This window comes from Pelmatolapia mariae, linkage group LG1, assembly GCF_036321145.2.
Source record: "Pelmatolapia mariae isolate MD_Pm_ZW linkage group LG1, Pm_UMD_F_2, whole genome shotgun sequence".
NCBI lineage: Eukaryota > Metazoa > Chordata > Actinopteri > Cichliformes > Cichlidae > Pelmatolapia > Pelmatolapia mariae.
Genome location: NC_086227.1, coordinates 20,758,449 through 20,774,945, shown reverse-complemented (window position 1 = coordinate 20,774,945; position 16,497 = coordinate 20,758,449).

Here is a 16,497-nt window from a genome sequence, read left to right as displayed (position 1 = left end):
ACTGCAATTTCTGTGGATAGTGACCATCGTCTGCTGTCAGAATACAGTCCGCTGGGGACAATGCCTTTTCCCCTCTCTTTCTGTTACTTGTTGCCCTCAAACTCATCTGCCCTTGAATTGGTTTTATGGAGCTTTGGCAGTCATTTAGCACAGTATGACTGGAGTTCTTATCACCTGACTCCACTATACACTCCAAATATCTATCGACCCATTGACACACCTTGAGGAGGGATTCACACAACCTAACACATGGAAATGATTTCAATTAATTACCATTCCCCTTTGACAAGGCAGATGGGGGGGTGGGGGGGACAAAGGAGCCCCAGACAACAGGAGCATTTCTCTGGTGTAATGTGGACCATGTGTAATGAGCAGCGGAAAGGTCATTTGACACATTTCTGCCAGAATGAATTCATTTATTTCAAGCACTTAATTCTGTAGTCACCTCATTGGTGCACGGCTTGGCAGTGCACTGAGAGGGTGCATTACCACAAGTGGAGGCTTAGCTTCCTCCCAACTGCTAGCGGTGACCACAGGTCTGTGGGAATGCCTGAAGAGCAGAGAGATAGTGAAATGGAGTGTGGGAGATCCAATCACCTCTTCCATCATACGAAAATCGCCTCCATCACCTTCAGCGTAATTGGAACATTCATTACAGTTCAGTAAAAATGCAGGTCGCCATTAGATGAGCAATTTAAAAGAAGGCTCCTGGAGAATGAGAGACTTCAAGGGTCACGTTACAGGGTCACAGTCAAGTAAATAATGGGAATTGGTCCCATGAGGCTTGAAAAACCACAAAGCTCATGGTCACGCATCAAAATACAACTCGGGAAAGGAGGCAGAAATTCAATCATCGGACGGAAAATAAAATGCCCCCTGCGCCCTCACAGCATTAAATAAATTACAATTAGAAAGGCAGACCGTAATTTGCTGTCTTAAATGCACTCTAACCTGAGGAGTTATGCGGCTGTGATGCTTGTGTGACAGCTGGCAGTGTGTTAATCACAAAGCACCCATTGAAGAGGTACAGTGATGGGAAAATTAGTTGTATTTTGTAGGTACAAGGTATAAAAGGCTAGACTATAAAAGTTCAGAAGATTAACCAATTCAACAACTGCCGTTAACCTTTAACTAATGAAGTCATACTGAAAGTTTAAGAGAAGTTTTACTGGTGAGGATGTTACCTTCAGCTGCCACTAGAGGCCTCAGTCTGGCTGAAAGCACATCCACTGTGCTTTTTTACATTCCTCTAAAGGGAAATGGTTCACTGTAAGCAACAGCAGATACACTACCCTGATCAAAGGAAGCATATTTAATATGTTTAGGTTTTAAAACGGACTTGTTATTTATGTTCTGAAGGTTATTTTTTAAAACTTTGCTCTAAACAAAGAAATCACAACAATAGCTCACCGGATTACGGGCAGCGGTGCTTCACTAGCCGCAAACATGCCTAAAGTCACAACTGATAGCATCATTTTAGATTCTCTTTGAGAAATTTAAACCCTCTCACAACAAATCTGCTTATTTATTTCTTTGCAGAGCTCTCGCTAATGACCGTGTTTTTGCAGGAGAAAATGCTTCTACATTAAATATGAATAAACACATCATGATGAAACAATTAGGCAATGGTCCTAAGTGTTGCTGGTTTAAGTATCTGCATCACTGGAAAAAAAAGAAATGGTAATAACAAAAACAAAGCTGTGGAGTTGTATTCGCTAATTAGCCTTACTTCTCAGGGAAAGAGGAAGTAATTAGTGAGTTCTGCATTGAGAAATCTCACACAGGCCCCCCTCTCGTTAAGATGGAACCTTTGTGATTGATGAAATAAGATAATAATCGGTAGCGTGATCGCCTTATGGAAAGGGGTGGCCACAGGTTCATGATAAGATGACACACGGCCTCAGAGTCAGGAGCGCTCACGCAGCATATGGGCTGTGCTTTCCTCCCAGCCCTTTTACCACTTAGGAGGCAGATTGGACTTCTCACTCTCAGCTACTCCGCATTATTGTCCATTATCACACAGTGGTCCATGTGTAAGGTGACAGTGGTGCTCTGATGGAGAGGCGACGGGGGGACCTAGACTGCAATAACATATTATTAGCTTTTTTCACAGCTCCACTGGGCTGGATTTACACTGGATATCCAGAGACCTCTGAGGGCAGCTCACTGTCACAGCGGTGTCCACCAGCGGAGCAATTGCCAGAGCTACACAGGTGTGTGCGGACCAAATAGCCATGCACCCACGCAGGGCACAGATGGGCAATGTGTACACACGTGCGCGCACAAACACACACGCAAACGGTGTGCATTAGTGTGTCTATAATCAGTGACAGGCCCTTTCCAATTAGCCTCAGTGTGCTGTCTTTCTTGCTGTTGTAAATAGTAGATGTTCTCCTTTTGTTCTGTAAACTGTAAACACATCTGCCATCACTGTAGTGAGCCAATGCACAGATAGATAGCCACACCTTGTAGATAGATAAATAAATCAATGTATTTAAATTGATATGAGGGAGAGTGGCCCTCCCTATGAGGTGCTCTTGTCCTTGGTGATGTTAACAGTCTCCCTTGTGACTGATGCCTCTTGTCCCAGCCCTGTTTATAAAACAGCCAGAACTTCGTTAAGGGACAATAACATCAGCCGAGCTCAATTATGGTGACATTTTGCTGACATGCAGATTGCCTCCCCTCAATCTTTTTTTTTTATGTAAAATACTGGTGTGCCAGTCACATATGGATGGATGAACTTTGGGAGAGTCGATGGTATCGATGAATCATAGATCATACAAGTCAACAAGAGTGACACCAGGAAAGTGAATTCATCGCACACGGAAAGTCAATGTGAAATTGTAATCATAATCAGACAAAATGAGTTATGTGTAATCAATAGCACAATTATGATAGTAAGTACGACCTGTCCTTAGCAATACAGACAATATGTGCATTCAAAGAGGCTGTGTTCATTATAGCATTAACTTGTGTAGTGTGGACTTAAACTGGCATCTGTTTAGTTGTCAGGAGTGAGATTTATGCTATCTGCACACTATCTCATGCACCATTTATGATGATAAAACGGGACTGATCATATTAGTCCTAATCAATATATCAGGGGCTCTTTGTGTAGTGTAAGGGAAGAAGAATTATATTGTCATGAATTGCTGGAGAGTATGGAAGTTACCAATTTTGAAATATCATAGAAGGAGTTTGTGCAGAGGGAGTACAATAAGGCTGCTAAATCCAGTGAGATGATGGTATTTGCCTGTCCTTTGGCGTGCCCTTAAATATTGGAAGGACTGCAAGGTGTTTCATGAGAGTGGCACACGGCGGCTCCATCTGATGTCGGTGGTCAAACAGTAATAAAAATAAGTAAAAAAACCCCACACATAATTAGTTTTTTAAAACTAGATTCTCAGTATATTTGGTTTGCTGTTTTTTTTTTTTTTTTTCTGCACACACTAAACACCTGGCCCAGGCCACAGGAACAGCTTCAAATATTCACGATGTATGCATCAAATGTGGGAATGACATAGACAGATAGAGCAGATATATATATAGCACTAGAAGGTGATGTGGTGCACCTTTTGAGATTCAGCAATTAACATATATATATCAACATAAAAAACAGCTACAGCCATTAATGGCCCATAAAAATTGGGCCAGGGTACAGCCTAGACAAGTCACCACTCTATCACAGGACTGACCCAGAGAGACAGACAACCATTCATACTCACATTCACACCTACAGCTAATTTAGAATTGCCAGTTAACCTAACCCCATGCATGTGTTTGGACCAGGGGAGTAAGCCAGAGTATTCAGAGAGAACTCACCCCCAGTCAGCTGGTGGATTCAATAGATTCAGTGGTGGATTCCCACGACCTTCTTGCTGTGAGGCGACAATGCCGTCCACAGTTTAATTTCACATAGAATAACTTAAGGCCATTTAATGTGGTTTGACACCCGACCCAGAGAGGTACTCAAACATTCAGGTTGAATGTGGCTAGATCAGTCAGCCTCGGGAAGTCATACTGGATGTAACAAGCAAAGGAATATACAAGATGCAATCTATCGACTAAAGCTGCAGCGAGCACAAAAATCCAGCGGATGTTCTGCAGAAGCTGATTGTTAGTCACCTTCAGCACCTCCAATCAAGATTTAAAGGAAAAAGGCAACACAGGTGGCCGGGGCATAAAAGTTTCCCGCTGTACATTTCATAGCATGTGATGATGTTTACATATGATTGCATGAATAGGCTTTCACTCCTTCTGCCGCAGCTAGTGTGATTTCTTCATGGTGTTTGCAAAGACACTCCTGCCGGTGAGCAGCTGAGCAGAGTGTTTCAAACTTTGGGTCAGCCATCTCAGCGTTACCTCTTGTTGTACAAAGTGGTATTTGAACCGGCGAGGAGGCCAGTTCAAGTCGACCCACTCCCTTTACTATACAAATTCAGCTCAAGAGCAAAGCCCTCTAGCTAGCAAAACTTCTGGTCAGATGAAATTCATTTTTCTAAGGAAGCTACAGAGCAGAAAACAACCTTCTTTCCACTCTGCCATGGAGTTAACGGATGGCCTTTTCAGCCTGCTTCTGTTGCACTTTCCCTCTTTACATTTAATTTGAATTTTTAATCAAGTTTGAATTTAAGATGGTTAAAATGAATCATGAACTTCATTGGTGTTTTCTTGGTTTAATACCACTTGGAGTCAATGGGAGAATATCTCTTTTTCTGCTTTTGCAAACTGTATACGTTAAACAATGTTCCCCAAGAATGAAATACTCAGCACTATCACCTGTATGTTAACTTCCTACATGATCTGACCATGTGGCACACAGAGCTCTGCTATCTGACCCAAACTCAGAAAGTCCTGACAAAGCTGTAGATCTAGTGGTGTTTTGCTCATTTTGAAATGTAATTCATGAAGAAATTTCTCCTCTGTTCTTGCTGACTGTGCCAATTTTCTGCATCCATCTGTGTCATGTGATGCAATTCAATATGCAAATACCCAGTGTGACAAGCAGAGAGACAGAGTGTAGTCAATATGATGCATTAGACCGTTAGGTTAACAGTCAGTAATGGATGAAATGAAGCAAAAAGTAGCATAAAGCCTGAGGTATGCGGCAGTATAAGAAAAGTTAAATGCAAGTACATGACATTGACTCGATATTTCCAAATCTTCAAATGTTCTTTGCTTAAATGTGATAACGTGTAGGTACGTGTAGGTGATATTTCAACCCCCTTTCGTCATTGTAGTAAAAAAAAAAAGTACATTATAATAAAAATGATGTTGATTTAGAGCAAATCATATGATTTACTGCACCCATAACCCATAAAAACATAGCGTACATGTCTGCAGAATCATACTCCCTCGCTTTCTCCCTCCCTCACATGCATATAGTACACAACCAAAAACAAACACACAAAGGTTTATGCAACTCAAAGAGATACTAATGTATTTTCAAGCTCTCCCTTCCTCTCTTGCAACAATAAAACGCATTACATATGACTCACATGATGCGACGCCCCACTTTTTTTCCCCTTCTAATAAATTCTCTGGAGAATAAGGCGGCCTCTGTCATCTTCATTAGAGGATGGCAGCTTTTCTTCCATCAAAAAGCTCATCTTAAGGATGTGTAAGCGCTTTGAATCACAAGCTGTAATTGCTGACCGATGGAAATACTCAAGGCTGTGCACAAACAGTCTTCACAGAGGCCTCATTTTCCATTATGTCGACTGGATTTGGCTACAAGGTTCAGTAATTTCACAAATCTGAGAGGTGTACACACTAAAATTCATCCTCCTCTCTTTTAGAAACTTTTTTCTTCATAATTTCCACTTTATTACTGATAGTTTTGAGGCCAGAGAGTCCGCGTTCCACCGTTGTTCAGTGTGTAACCCACTATTAGAGGAACAAAACATGAGCTCGACTGCATTAAATGAATGTAGTATCTATTAGATAAAAGGTGTGTAATGCTGAAGACCTGGACCTTAGCTGCCCTCCATTAGACACCCCTTTGCCCTTCACTTTGTTGTCTTTCATTCACTGGCTTTTGTTGATTAACCACGATGAGGTGACTTACTATAGTCCCCCAGTTTATCCTCTTCACCCCTCCCTCCTCCTTAGTGAAGTGGTACAGATAAAAAAGTCCATTCAGGCAGCCATCATAGGGGGTCAGCACAAATCAGATGGAGGGGCTTTCTTGTGTCTGGCAGCCGACACTTTCAAATGTTAATGGATGGGGGCGAACAAAGTTGAAGTGGGTCTGAAAATGCTAATTGTCCCTAATTCATGTAAATAGGTTCCTTAATGGAGGAATTAAGCATTTTAAATATGCAATTGGAGGCAATCAGTCCTTTCATTTGGTGGGGTGGCACAGGTGTAGTGGATTGAAATTCATCTTTCACACAGGGTGGCTCATTTTTCATTTGGCTGTGCTCAGGCATGGATGACGGGGACTGGAAGAGAGGTCCTTGTGCACTGTTATGTACAGATATCAGCGAGCGAAACACGTTGCAAAACCTATAATTGCGTTCTTGTTGTTGACTGTATCAAGATAGAGGGAAAAGCAATTAACAGAGACTGCAATCAATACTGGTAAATACAGCCAGTGCAAAAAATATAATTAGTTCTTGTGGCTTAAATAAGTCATATTAAATGTGTAGTGTTATTATTCACATTTGTTTATCTTCACTATGTATACAGTATATACAAAATGCATGTATACCCCATTTAAAATGATAATTAGAGCGATATATACGCTGTGATGTTTAGGTAGAAAAAATATGAGTGTGGCACAGAAGAAAGGAGCGAGGCCTACCTACATATTACAGACAGAAGAGAAGCGAATAGACAGCTCTGACTTATTATTCTGATCATCTCAAACAGACAATAAACCAGGAGGTCATGCTTCAACATGTAATAACATGGTGTAGCAGCAGGACCAGAGACAGAGGAAACTCACACACAGTGTGTATAGGCTATGAATCAAATGGGCAATGCATTGTCTCAGAAAATGACTTATTAGTCAATATAAAGGGGATACTGTGTCTTTGAGGTGTAAATAGCCACAGCTCTGCTGCAGAGAAGTGGAGCCAGCCCTGGTTAATGAACGAGACAAGAAAAACCTTGCTTAAAAGGACAAATCAGATCACAAGATTTTAAACCCATTAGCTGCTACTCACATGGAATGATAATAATGATAAAGGATGGTAGGGCCTTTTGATTTCAGAGTAGCAAAGTGTGTTGTCTTGGGAAAAATCTTTTCCTGGAGGAGAATCAAAGAGCAGTTCATTTTCACACTGACCTTCAGGGCTCAAGGCGGCCAGACAAGGGCACAAACAGATTGAGAATTAATTGGTGCAATTAACATTTTGTGATTATAAGGACTTCAGATCAATACCCTATGCAAATAGCAGTATTGATGTGCAGCAGAAACCTTGTTAATTGTGTTTGGCGAACAAACAGGCCCCTGTGTTACTATTCCATAATGGAACAGGAGGCACGGACAGGTTCAAACTGCTGACCACTTTAGATGCACGAGGATATGCGGTAGTTTCTCCTCCCCTCCGCCCTCCATCCCCCCCGGTCCACCCCCTTCACCCTCCACTCTGCTCAAGACTCTTAAGAAAAGTTGCAGAGTTTGATGATCTCGGTTGCTTTTAAGCCAGCCTTTTAGTGGCTCTTTGAAGAGCCTCTTAAAAGCTGGATGAAGATTCCTCAGTGGCTCTGTGATCACCATGTTCGTGTCAGGCGGCGGCAGATTACACAAATGGCCTTCTGCCGCCTTTCTTTTACAGTTTTAAACAGTAAGAATGGGCATGTGAGGAAGAATGGAAACACTCTGTGCCGACAGCCATTGAAATGAATTAGTTTCAGCTTTATTGCTATGGACTGGATTTTCCACTCTCGTTATTAAACTGCGTTAAAAATGCACTTTCATTTCAGATAAGTACCAGTAATCCTGTTTGCGGACCACAGCAGATGAAGTTAAATATAATTTAAGCAGAAACGGAAACGGGAGGAACAATGTAATCACTGAAAGTGAGATTGAAGTGATGCTATTCTTATCATTATTATTATTTTCATTACTGTCTGTGTGAGGAAAGACGCTGGTGAGGGCAGCGACAACGGCAAGCAGCAGGTGACAAAGGCGAAAAAAAAAATACTCCATTCAATAACTATCACAGCCAGTAAATCCCTGCTCACTACTACCCGTCTCACTTTTTCGGTGTGTGACAATTGGCTTGCAGATTGTTGCATGGCTTACATCCTGTGGCCTTGAAGAAGCACGCAGAGCTGGCAACGTACAAAAAGCATGAAGCTACTGTTAATTAGCTGAGTTTACAGGCTGACGGGACCGTTTGCAGGGTCTTTTATGTGCTGTACTGCCTGCTGGGGTTGTGGTGTCGGTGTAATGATGCTGAGCTTGATGTGGTGGGCTTACCTATCGTTAGGTGCTGTGCCGCACTTGCTAAAGGATGCAACATGAAGGGTGAAGACCCTGGCAAGAGTAGAGCTGTGACAGAAGAAATGCTTCTTTTTAACCCTGCATTTTTAATTTTACTAAATTAAAATGAATTTTTTTTATTAAAATAACCCTCAACCTCATTTCAGCATAACTTAAAATGAGGTTCTCAAGGGTACGATTACAGGTTATATAATAAAAATATAACAATTGCCACCGTATTAGCCATTTGTCAGTGTGCTAATTAGAGTTAATTCTTTTCAATTTTGGGCTGTGCTCCTTTAGGCATTAGCTTTAATCTCCCTGGTGATGAAGTTGCCATATTAAATGGAAAGCAGTAGAACAAGGGGACAGTGGACATGGAATTAAACCATCACACATATAACTATGTTTAACAAACACCACCATTTATTAGGTAGATAATAACTTGAATCAAAACAGCTTCACAAGTTGTGACTTAATTCTAAATACCTCTGCGTTTGTGAAGGACCGTCTTATTATATCCAATTAAATGAAACAAATACAGTAAAGTGGAAGTTTCAAGCTCAAGGTCATCGTTTAAGAAGACAAATTTATGGAAAGGATAATTTAACACAGTACTGTGCAAAAGTCTTGAGCCGCCCCCTTTATATATTTCTTTAGATTTTGCTTCCAAGGAGCCAGACTTTCTTATAATATTTTGAAACCATCTTAAGAAATAGTTCTTCAGACTTTCTGAGGCTCTTTTGAAAATTTTCTTTGGAAATTGGCTGGTTTTGTTTTAAACTCATTTTCACTCCTTGTACATGAACATTTTTACCTGAACATATTCTTTTGTTTGTTCCACTTTAGACTGACCTATGAATCATTCAAGCAACTCAAGGGATGAATCAGTGTTATCTACACATAAAAGACAACTTAGCAAAGAACCAATTTTACAAAGTATTTGGGCAACCTGTTTCAAAAACACTTGTTTATTCCAATTTATTTAGTTGAATCTACAAAAATGCCAATGATAACACAGTTTGGCAGATATACACCAACCAGGTGATTCCCAAAGATCCATTACCACAAAACTTGGCATACTTGGCATTGTGTCCAGTGTGTCATTAAAACATTTAAGGAAACTGGACAAGTGGAGTACTATCGAAGTCATTTCCTTAAGAAATAGGAAAAAAATCCAGCAAAGGCCTAAAACAGGATCTGAGAGATACATCTGGCCCTCCAACAGATTCATCTACTTTTCACTGAAGTCTCATCAGAAATGGTCTTAGTCGCTATCAAGAAGATATTCTTAAGTAAGGGAAATCGAAAGAACAGGCGGAGTTATGCAGTTACACAAGGACTAGGGTGAAAATCAGTGGCAACTACTCACATAGAGTGATGAATCCAAATGTGAAATTGTCCTCAGTATGCACTGAGAAGGTCAGGAGAGAGGTACGACAGTGAGTGTCTACAGCCATCTGTAAAACATGGTGGAGGCTCTGTCATGGTCTAGGGCTGCATTTCAGCCGTGGTGTTGGAGATCCTGTCAAAACTGATAGAACTGTAGACTCAGAAAAGTACCGTCAGATTTGCTTCCACCATGCAGTACCATCTGGAAAATGTTTGTTGGGCAAACACTGTTCATTTTTCAGCATAACAAAGATCTCAAACAAACTGTCTGTGCAGTAAAAGCATAGCTGGACAGAAAAACACACAAGGGCTCACTATCATTCTTGGATTGGCCTCCCCAGAGCCTGGAGCTCAACGTTATTGAAGCAGTGTGGGATCATCTTGACAGAGAACAAAAGAAAAGTCAGCCAACATCCAAAGAAGAGCTTTGAATGTCCTTTAAGAAGCCTGGAGAAATATCCCTGAAGATTACTCTAAAAAGAAATTACAAGAAAGTTTGCACAATTTCTGCATTTCTGCACCTCTTTCCCATTTTCTTTGCAAAACATAAATTAAGGGTGGTTCAAGACTTTTGCACAGTACGGTACATCGAGATAAAAAAAAAGGGCAGAAATTGGAAAATTATAGCATTATCAGTAAGGACACTTTAAGCTGTGTGTCTGTATGTTTTCACAGGTTGATGCAGTTGCTGCTTGATGAACTTCCTCTTTCACCTGATCAATTATTGTAGAAAGTCATGAATTTAAAAATTAAGATTCAACAGAACTGCAAATATGTGAGGATGAAGATCAATCCACGAGCAAACATCAATGAAAGAGGTGCTGGAGGTGGAAGATGAAGCTCACAGTAAAATAAACACTGCAGGGATGAAGAAGATGATGGTGCTGATGATGACACTGATTGCACCTGTTATAAAATTGACTGACTTTCTGCTCTGGGAGAGATGAGATGGGTTGTTCTACCTAAGCAATCAACATACAAAAGATATACAGTGATGACATGTGAACCATTTCCCAAACACTGTTATAGAGAGAAAAATAAAGCAGATAGTTAATCTTAAAACCGGCAATCGAAATGCCCCTCTACGGTCAGACTGTGGCGAGCAGGTGAAAAACACACAATGGCATTGCATTTTTAGACATGGCTCAAAAAGACCTTGTCAAGATTGATGTTCCTCCTGTAGCTATAGTTAATAGTAAGAGAACACTCCTGAAATTAGAATCCACTTCTTTCTAAATGCACCACCTGCGAATCGAGGACATTTGAGAAAAAAATGGAAGGGTAGATGTCATTTCTATAGGTTTCCGAGACACAGGGAACGGACAACAGCCAATCTGTGTGGCGTAATGGATATGTCAAGAATTGCTAAATCATAGGTGTCCAAGGCAGAAAGACAACTAACCTAAACATAATGCCATTCCAGAGGCAGGGAAGGAGGCAATCCGGAGAAAGAAGAGAAGAGGAAACAACACGGGCGCATGAAGTGTTGAATTTAAATTTGGGGACCCATCATTGAGAACAAATATTAACTGTTTATTTTCCTGCGTGCTGTTCTTTATTATTACCTATTTGGCATCTCTGTCTGGGTGCATTATGTAAATGAAGTAATGCTACTTTGCTTAACAATAACACACTGACTTTGAATCCTCTTACTTAAGGTTTGATTGCTTCTTGACGGTGGTTTTAAATGAATTGTGTTGAGGAGTGATAAAGAGCTTATTGCCAGGAATAAAAGCCCAGAGCAATGAAGAAAAGCTACACATGGAGTGGCTAGGCGATACAGGCTATTACGGTGAGGGAATGGTGTCCTTGACTGCCAGGACGGCTTAGAATTTTATTTCATCTTGTTTTGCTGGCTGCTGACAATGATGCGTGACTCTGGCACCGGAGGAAGAGGGCAAGCATGAGAGCCATTTTAGATCTCATTTGCATATAGTGTGTCTACAACAGCATGAAAATAACTGCACTGGCATGCGTGTGCATGTGTACATGAACGCACCATGTGCATGCTTCATGCGCGCATTCATAGGTATCAGTACAGTATATGTGTACATTCAGGTGTAATTCTGCATCCAAGCAATTTAAAAGTTTCTGAATCGAGTGGCGTTTTAGGGGAAGTTTTCGTTCACCTTGTGTTGCGTGTGTTTGTGGATACACACTTGCTCTGACCTCTATCACCCGCATGTGCCAAAGCCCCCAAACCTCATGTAAATTCGGACAATGGAGGACTAGGGGACTCTGGGAATTGTTGTTTATCAGTGCAGTGAAGAGAACGGTTGAGCTGTAATGGCTCTCCTGTGGCTTCAGTATGCAAACTTCTCTGTGCAGCAGCAGTTTGAGTCGTCCCCTCTGAGTTGCACATCTCCATGTTATATTGGTTGAATGCTTGATTTGTTTGGGAACAGTTCATTTGGCGATTATTGCCGCGTTGTCAAGGTGAGTGAGTGTGCCTTTTGTTGCATACAGTGGCTCAGATGAACGTGGAACTACATTTAATTTTCTTTTCATTTTTGACTCCAAACTTTCGGTTTAAAAACCTCCAAGTTTGCAACTTTTTTGTGACATCATGACATTCAATAACTGTGTTAGTATTACCTGCTTTTTACCAGCAGATCACTACATCTGCCGTCTGTGACGCTACATCACAAGACTCGTAATTAACTTGCCACTGAAAACATCCTGCCCACTTGACTGTCTGCGAGGCTCTGCACTCATTAACTTTCCATTCTCGTATGGCACACATGCAGTTTACAGTTTTTAAAATGATTTATCACTTATTATTCTAAGTAATTATTCAGCAGACAAAAATAGGCTTCAGATAGTGAATCTGACATCTGTAACCAGCAGGTGTTATTTGTTGCTAACTAGCTAATTAAGCTAACACGCGAACCTGAAAATAAAAAAAAAAGAATTTGTATTTATTTGCTTTTTTGAGTAACACAAACTGAATAATTTGAAATACAGGCATCATGGGCCCAGGTTGATTTGAATATTTAATATGTCAATATGTGTGAAAATACAGTAAGTTAGCTGTAGTATAATGGCTGGGGCATTAAAAGATCTGTGCTTGTGGCGGGATTTGCAATCACACATGAACACTTTGGGTATAGTGTGAGGACACCCTCAAAATGTAACATGTAACTACTGTTAAATGTAGCTAATGTAGTTGGTCAGTGAGGCACTTCTCGTTTCTTCTGTAACTGGCTTCACTTTTCACCTGGAAGCTGCAGTATTGTGCAAAATGTACAAGCCTTCTCTCGTTTATTTATATTTTGTAAAGAAAATGGCAAAGATGTGCACTGATTTATTGAAACATGCAAATATACAAATGAAAATACAGTGTAAAAGGGAAAAACTGAGTTTCAACAAGTCTAACAAGCTTGAAAGTTAATATTCTGTATCACCACCTGTATCCTTCAGCAGCAGTCTGAACTCTTTTAGGCAAACTTTCTTGTAATTTATGTAAGTAGTTTTCAGGGATAGTTCTCCAGACTTCTTGAAGGACATTCAGAGCTCTTCTTTGGATGTTGGCTGTCTTTTGTTCTGTTCTCTGTTAAGATGATCCCACACTGCTTCAATAATGTTGAGGTCCAGGCTCTGAGAAGGCCAGTCTATGACTGATTGTGTTCCATTGTGTTTTTTTTCTATCCGAGTATGCTTTGTACCATAATCAACAAAGTGTTTGAGATCACTGTCATGCTGAAAAATGAACTGGTGTGACACACTCACATTTACACCACTCATATTCTCTTTGCCAAGTCTGTCTTCTGTTATTGTTTGTCTTTAAGTATCTTTATCTAAGTATCCTGAATTCACGTACTATTGTCCCGCACAGCCGTGTACATGCATAATTTTCATATCATATTACGATTAGGTCATGCACACTGTATTAGTCAGCAATTGTTTCAAAGGTAGGTAGCTATTTGCTAAAAAAAATTGCTCATCACACCCCATTTTGTGCCTGTAACAATATTTGGAGGATCTTAGAGCTAAACTACTAAACTCTATATTCTGTTTTGCACTGTTGCCTCACAGCAAGAAGGACGTGTAAATGTGAGTGTGAATGGTTGTCTGTCTCTCTGTGTTAGCTCTGCTACATTCTGGTGTGTAGTCCAGGATGTACCCTGCCTCCTGCCCCATGACAGCTGGGATAGGCTCCCGCGGCCCTGAAATGGATAAGACGGACAGATGGAAATGGTAGTTGTCTGACTGAGTTAGAATTGTAATAATGTTGGTTATTTGGTCCAACTGAATTTTTTTTATAGAAATTAAAATGAAGTGTGTACACTTGCACAGACAAACAAGCATACAGGGATAAAGATAACAATGCGCAAGTGCATTATAAGCAACAATCTGCACACTGTGACTTGTGAGTCAGACATGCCAAAAGCTGTTACTCTTTAAGTAAAATATGTCCAGTAATTATCTCATATGATGCAGTATGTTTTCAGGCATACAGAAAATAATGATGGTGTGCCACAAAATGGTGAAACCTCTCCGTCTGATAGGTTTAGGCATTTCAGACGTTCTTTTCCAAAGAGATTTGGTCAGAGCTGTTCCTCTGCTTAAACAGAGAAACACTGAGGATCAATTTGTGGGATTAGTGGACACTGCTTAGATAAAGTTGGTGCCGAAGAAGCCCACACGGCTGCCGTTCCCCCAGTGTCCAGCTAAAGTCCTCTTAGCTCCATTCCTGGCTGCAGACTAAAACCATTCAAACCCCAAATGCAATCACAACCCCGACTCAGCCGGGCCCCTCAGAATGATCATCTCCAACAAGACAGCCCTAGATTGCAGCTCTGTCCCTGATCTGCAGCCCTCCCTGCTTCGTCTCCTCCCAGAAATTTATTTAATGAGCGAAGTTTTGTGGTGGGTGTTCGGGGGTCTCACACCAAGCCAGGAGCAATGCAGAAGGCACTTTCATAAACCACGGGCGAACAAATGGGATTTAACACACAAGAGGCTCTGATGGCCTATTAATTCTGCTTTGGCTGGAATCCAGAATGAGCCCAGCCTCTCTCCTAATTCATGGCTAATTTCTATCAGAGGTATCTGGAGACGTTTTTTTTCCTCTGTGCAGGATGCATCCACATAACTTTAATGGATTCATTCAAGGGCTATGGCACGCAGACATTGATTAGATTGCCTCTGAGGCCCTGCTGCTGGTCGCTTGACATAGGCAGCAAATGAAATGTGACCTCTGGTAAAAGGCCTGAACCAGCCAGCCCCAGTCTAATCCATTAGCTCAGAACCTTTCCCAATCCCATTTAATTAATGAAGTGATTTGAAAAAGGGTGAACATTTACCAATCCCTGGAACTGGAAAATAGTGGGCATATAAACTAAGTGAAACAACACAAACAGCAACAGCAGCAGTTATAAAACACACACGCACACACACGGAGTAATTGTTTGGAATGAGATGGGATATTATTTGAGCCCTGAGACAAGATGATCCAACCACAAAACACATACAGATGTGAAGTAATGAGTTGGGTTAAAGAAAATTGCCTTTCTTTGGCTGGTTTGCTTAAATATTTGTCAGCAAGAGAAAAACTCAATTTATTCATATTCATCAAAGCCAAACAGTTACAACAGAGGAGGAGGGGGGAGTTAATCGGAGAAAACATAAAAAAAAAGAGAAAAATATTTTCCACTTTTGTCTGCTGAAAGAATTTACTAGCATGTTCATCTCGGCAAAGCGGCTGTGATCCGCAATCGTCAGCACTGCCTCAAATCTTCTTTCTGGAGTTCACATTTTGTTCAGTCATTCCCTTTCAACAATAACTTTTTTCATTTGTTTTATGACGAGCTTTTGATGCGGACAATTGAAAAAGGAGCCGCGGCACTTTGTTTATCTAAAGCCAGAGAGAAAAAAACAAAACCCTCAATGTCAAAAGAAAGACGAACACGAGATCTCTGCCGGCGCATATGTTACATTACTTACTTTTCTAATTGAATTCATTTATTTATCTACAATTAATAATTTATGATGCAACACACAGCGGTATGCAAATGAACAGTTTAAATTTAATGAGTTTTTAATGACCAAACAAATAATTAGCAGAGCCTGGTGTGGTGTGCATGTAATTTGAAAAGGCATGAATTTGAGGGTTTTGTTCAGTGTTTGAGTGCAGACAGCCTAAGCTAACTTACTTATAGAGAAGCTTATGCAGCAAAAGAGCTGTGCGGTATATACAAAAGCACTGTAAAGTCATTACCTCAAGGTCATTAGGAAGTCTCCAAAAGGCCAGTTGTGGACATGTAATGCTCAAGAAGTAATGCGAACCATTATATTCCACTACAATCACAGCAAACAGCAAAATAGAGGCACATGCTCTGAATATAACTCACATGCTGACAACGGAAAAATCCACTATGGATATCCTAAATATTCTAACTATTCCCATCGGTGTGGGAGAAAAAGGCAGAAGGCTACATGCCACTGGAGCCAAATGGCATTTGATAATGGCTTTTTTTTTTCTCCGGCAAACCTAAAAGACATTGTTAAGATTTACATTTTCAAATATATGCTGACCTTTTTTCCCTCCTCTCCTCTGTTCGCCTGTCATCAGCACTGTAATTGAATCAATATATTTCCTGATCAGCCCAGAGATTGAATAAGGTCACAGGAAGCCATGTGTGGACATTAAAAATCATTATTCTACT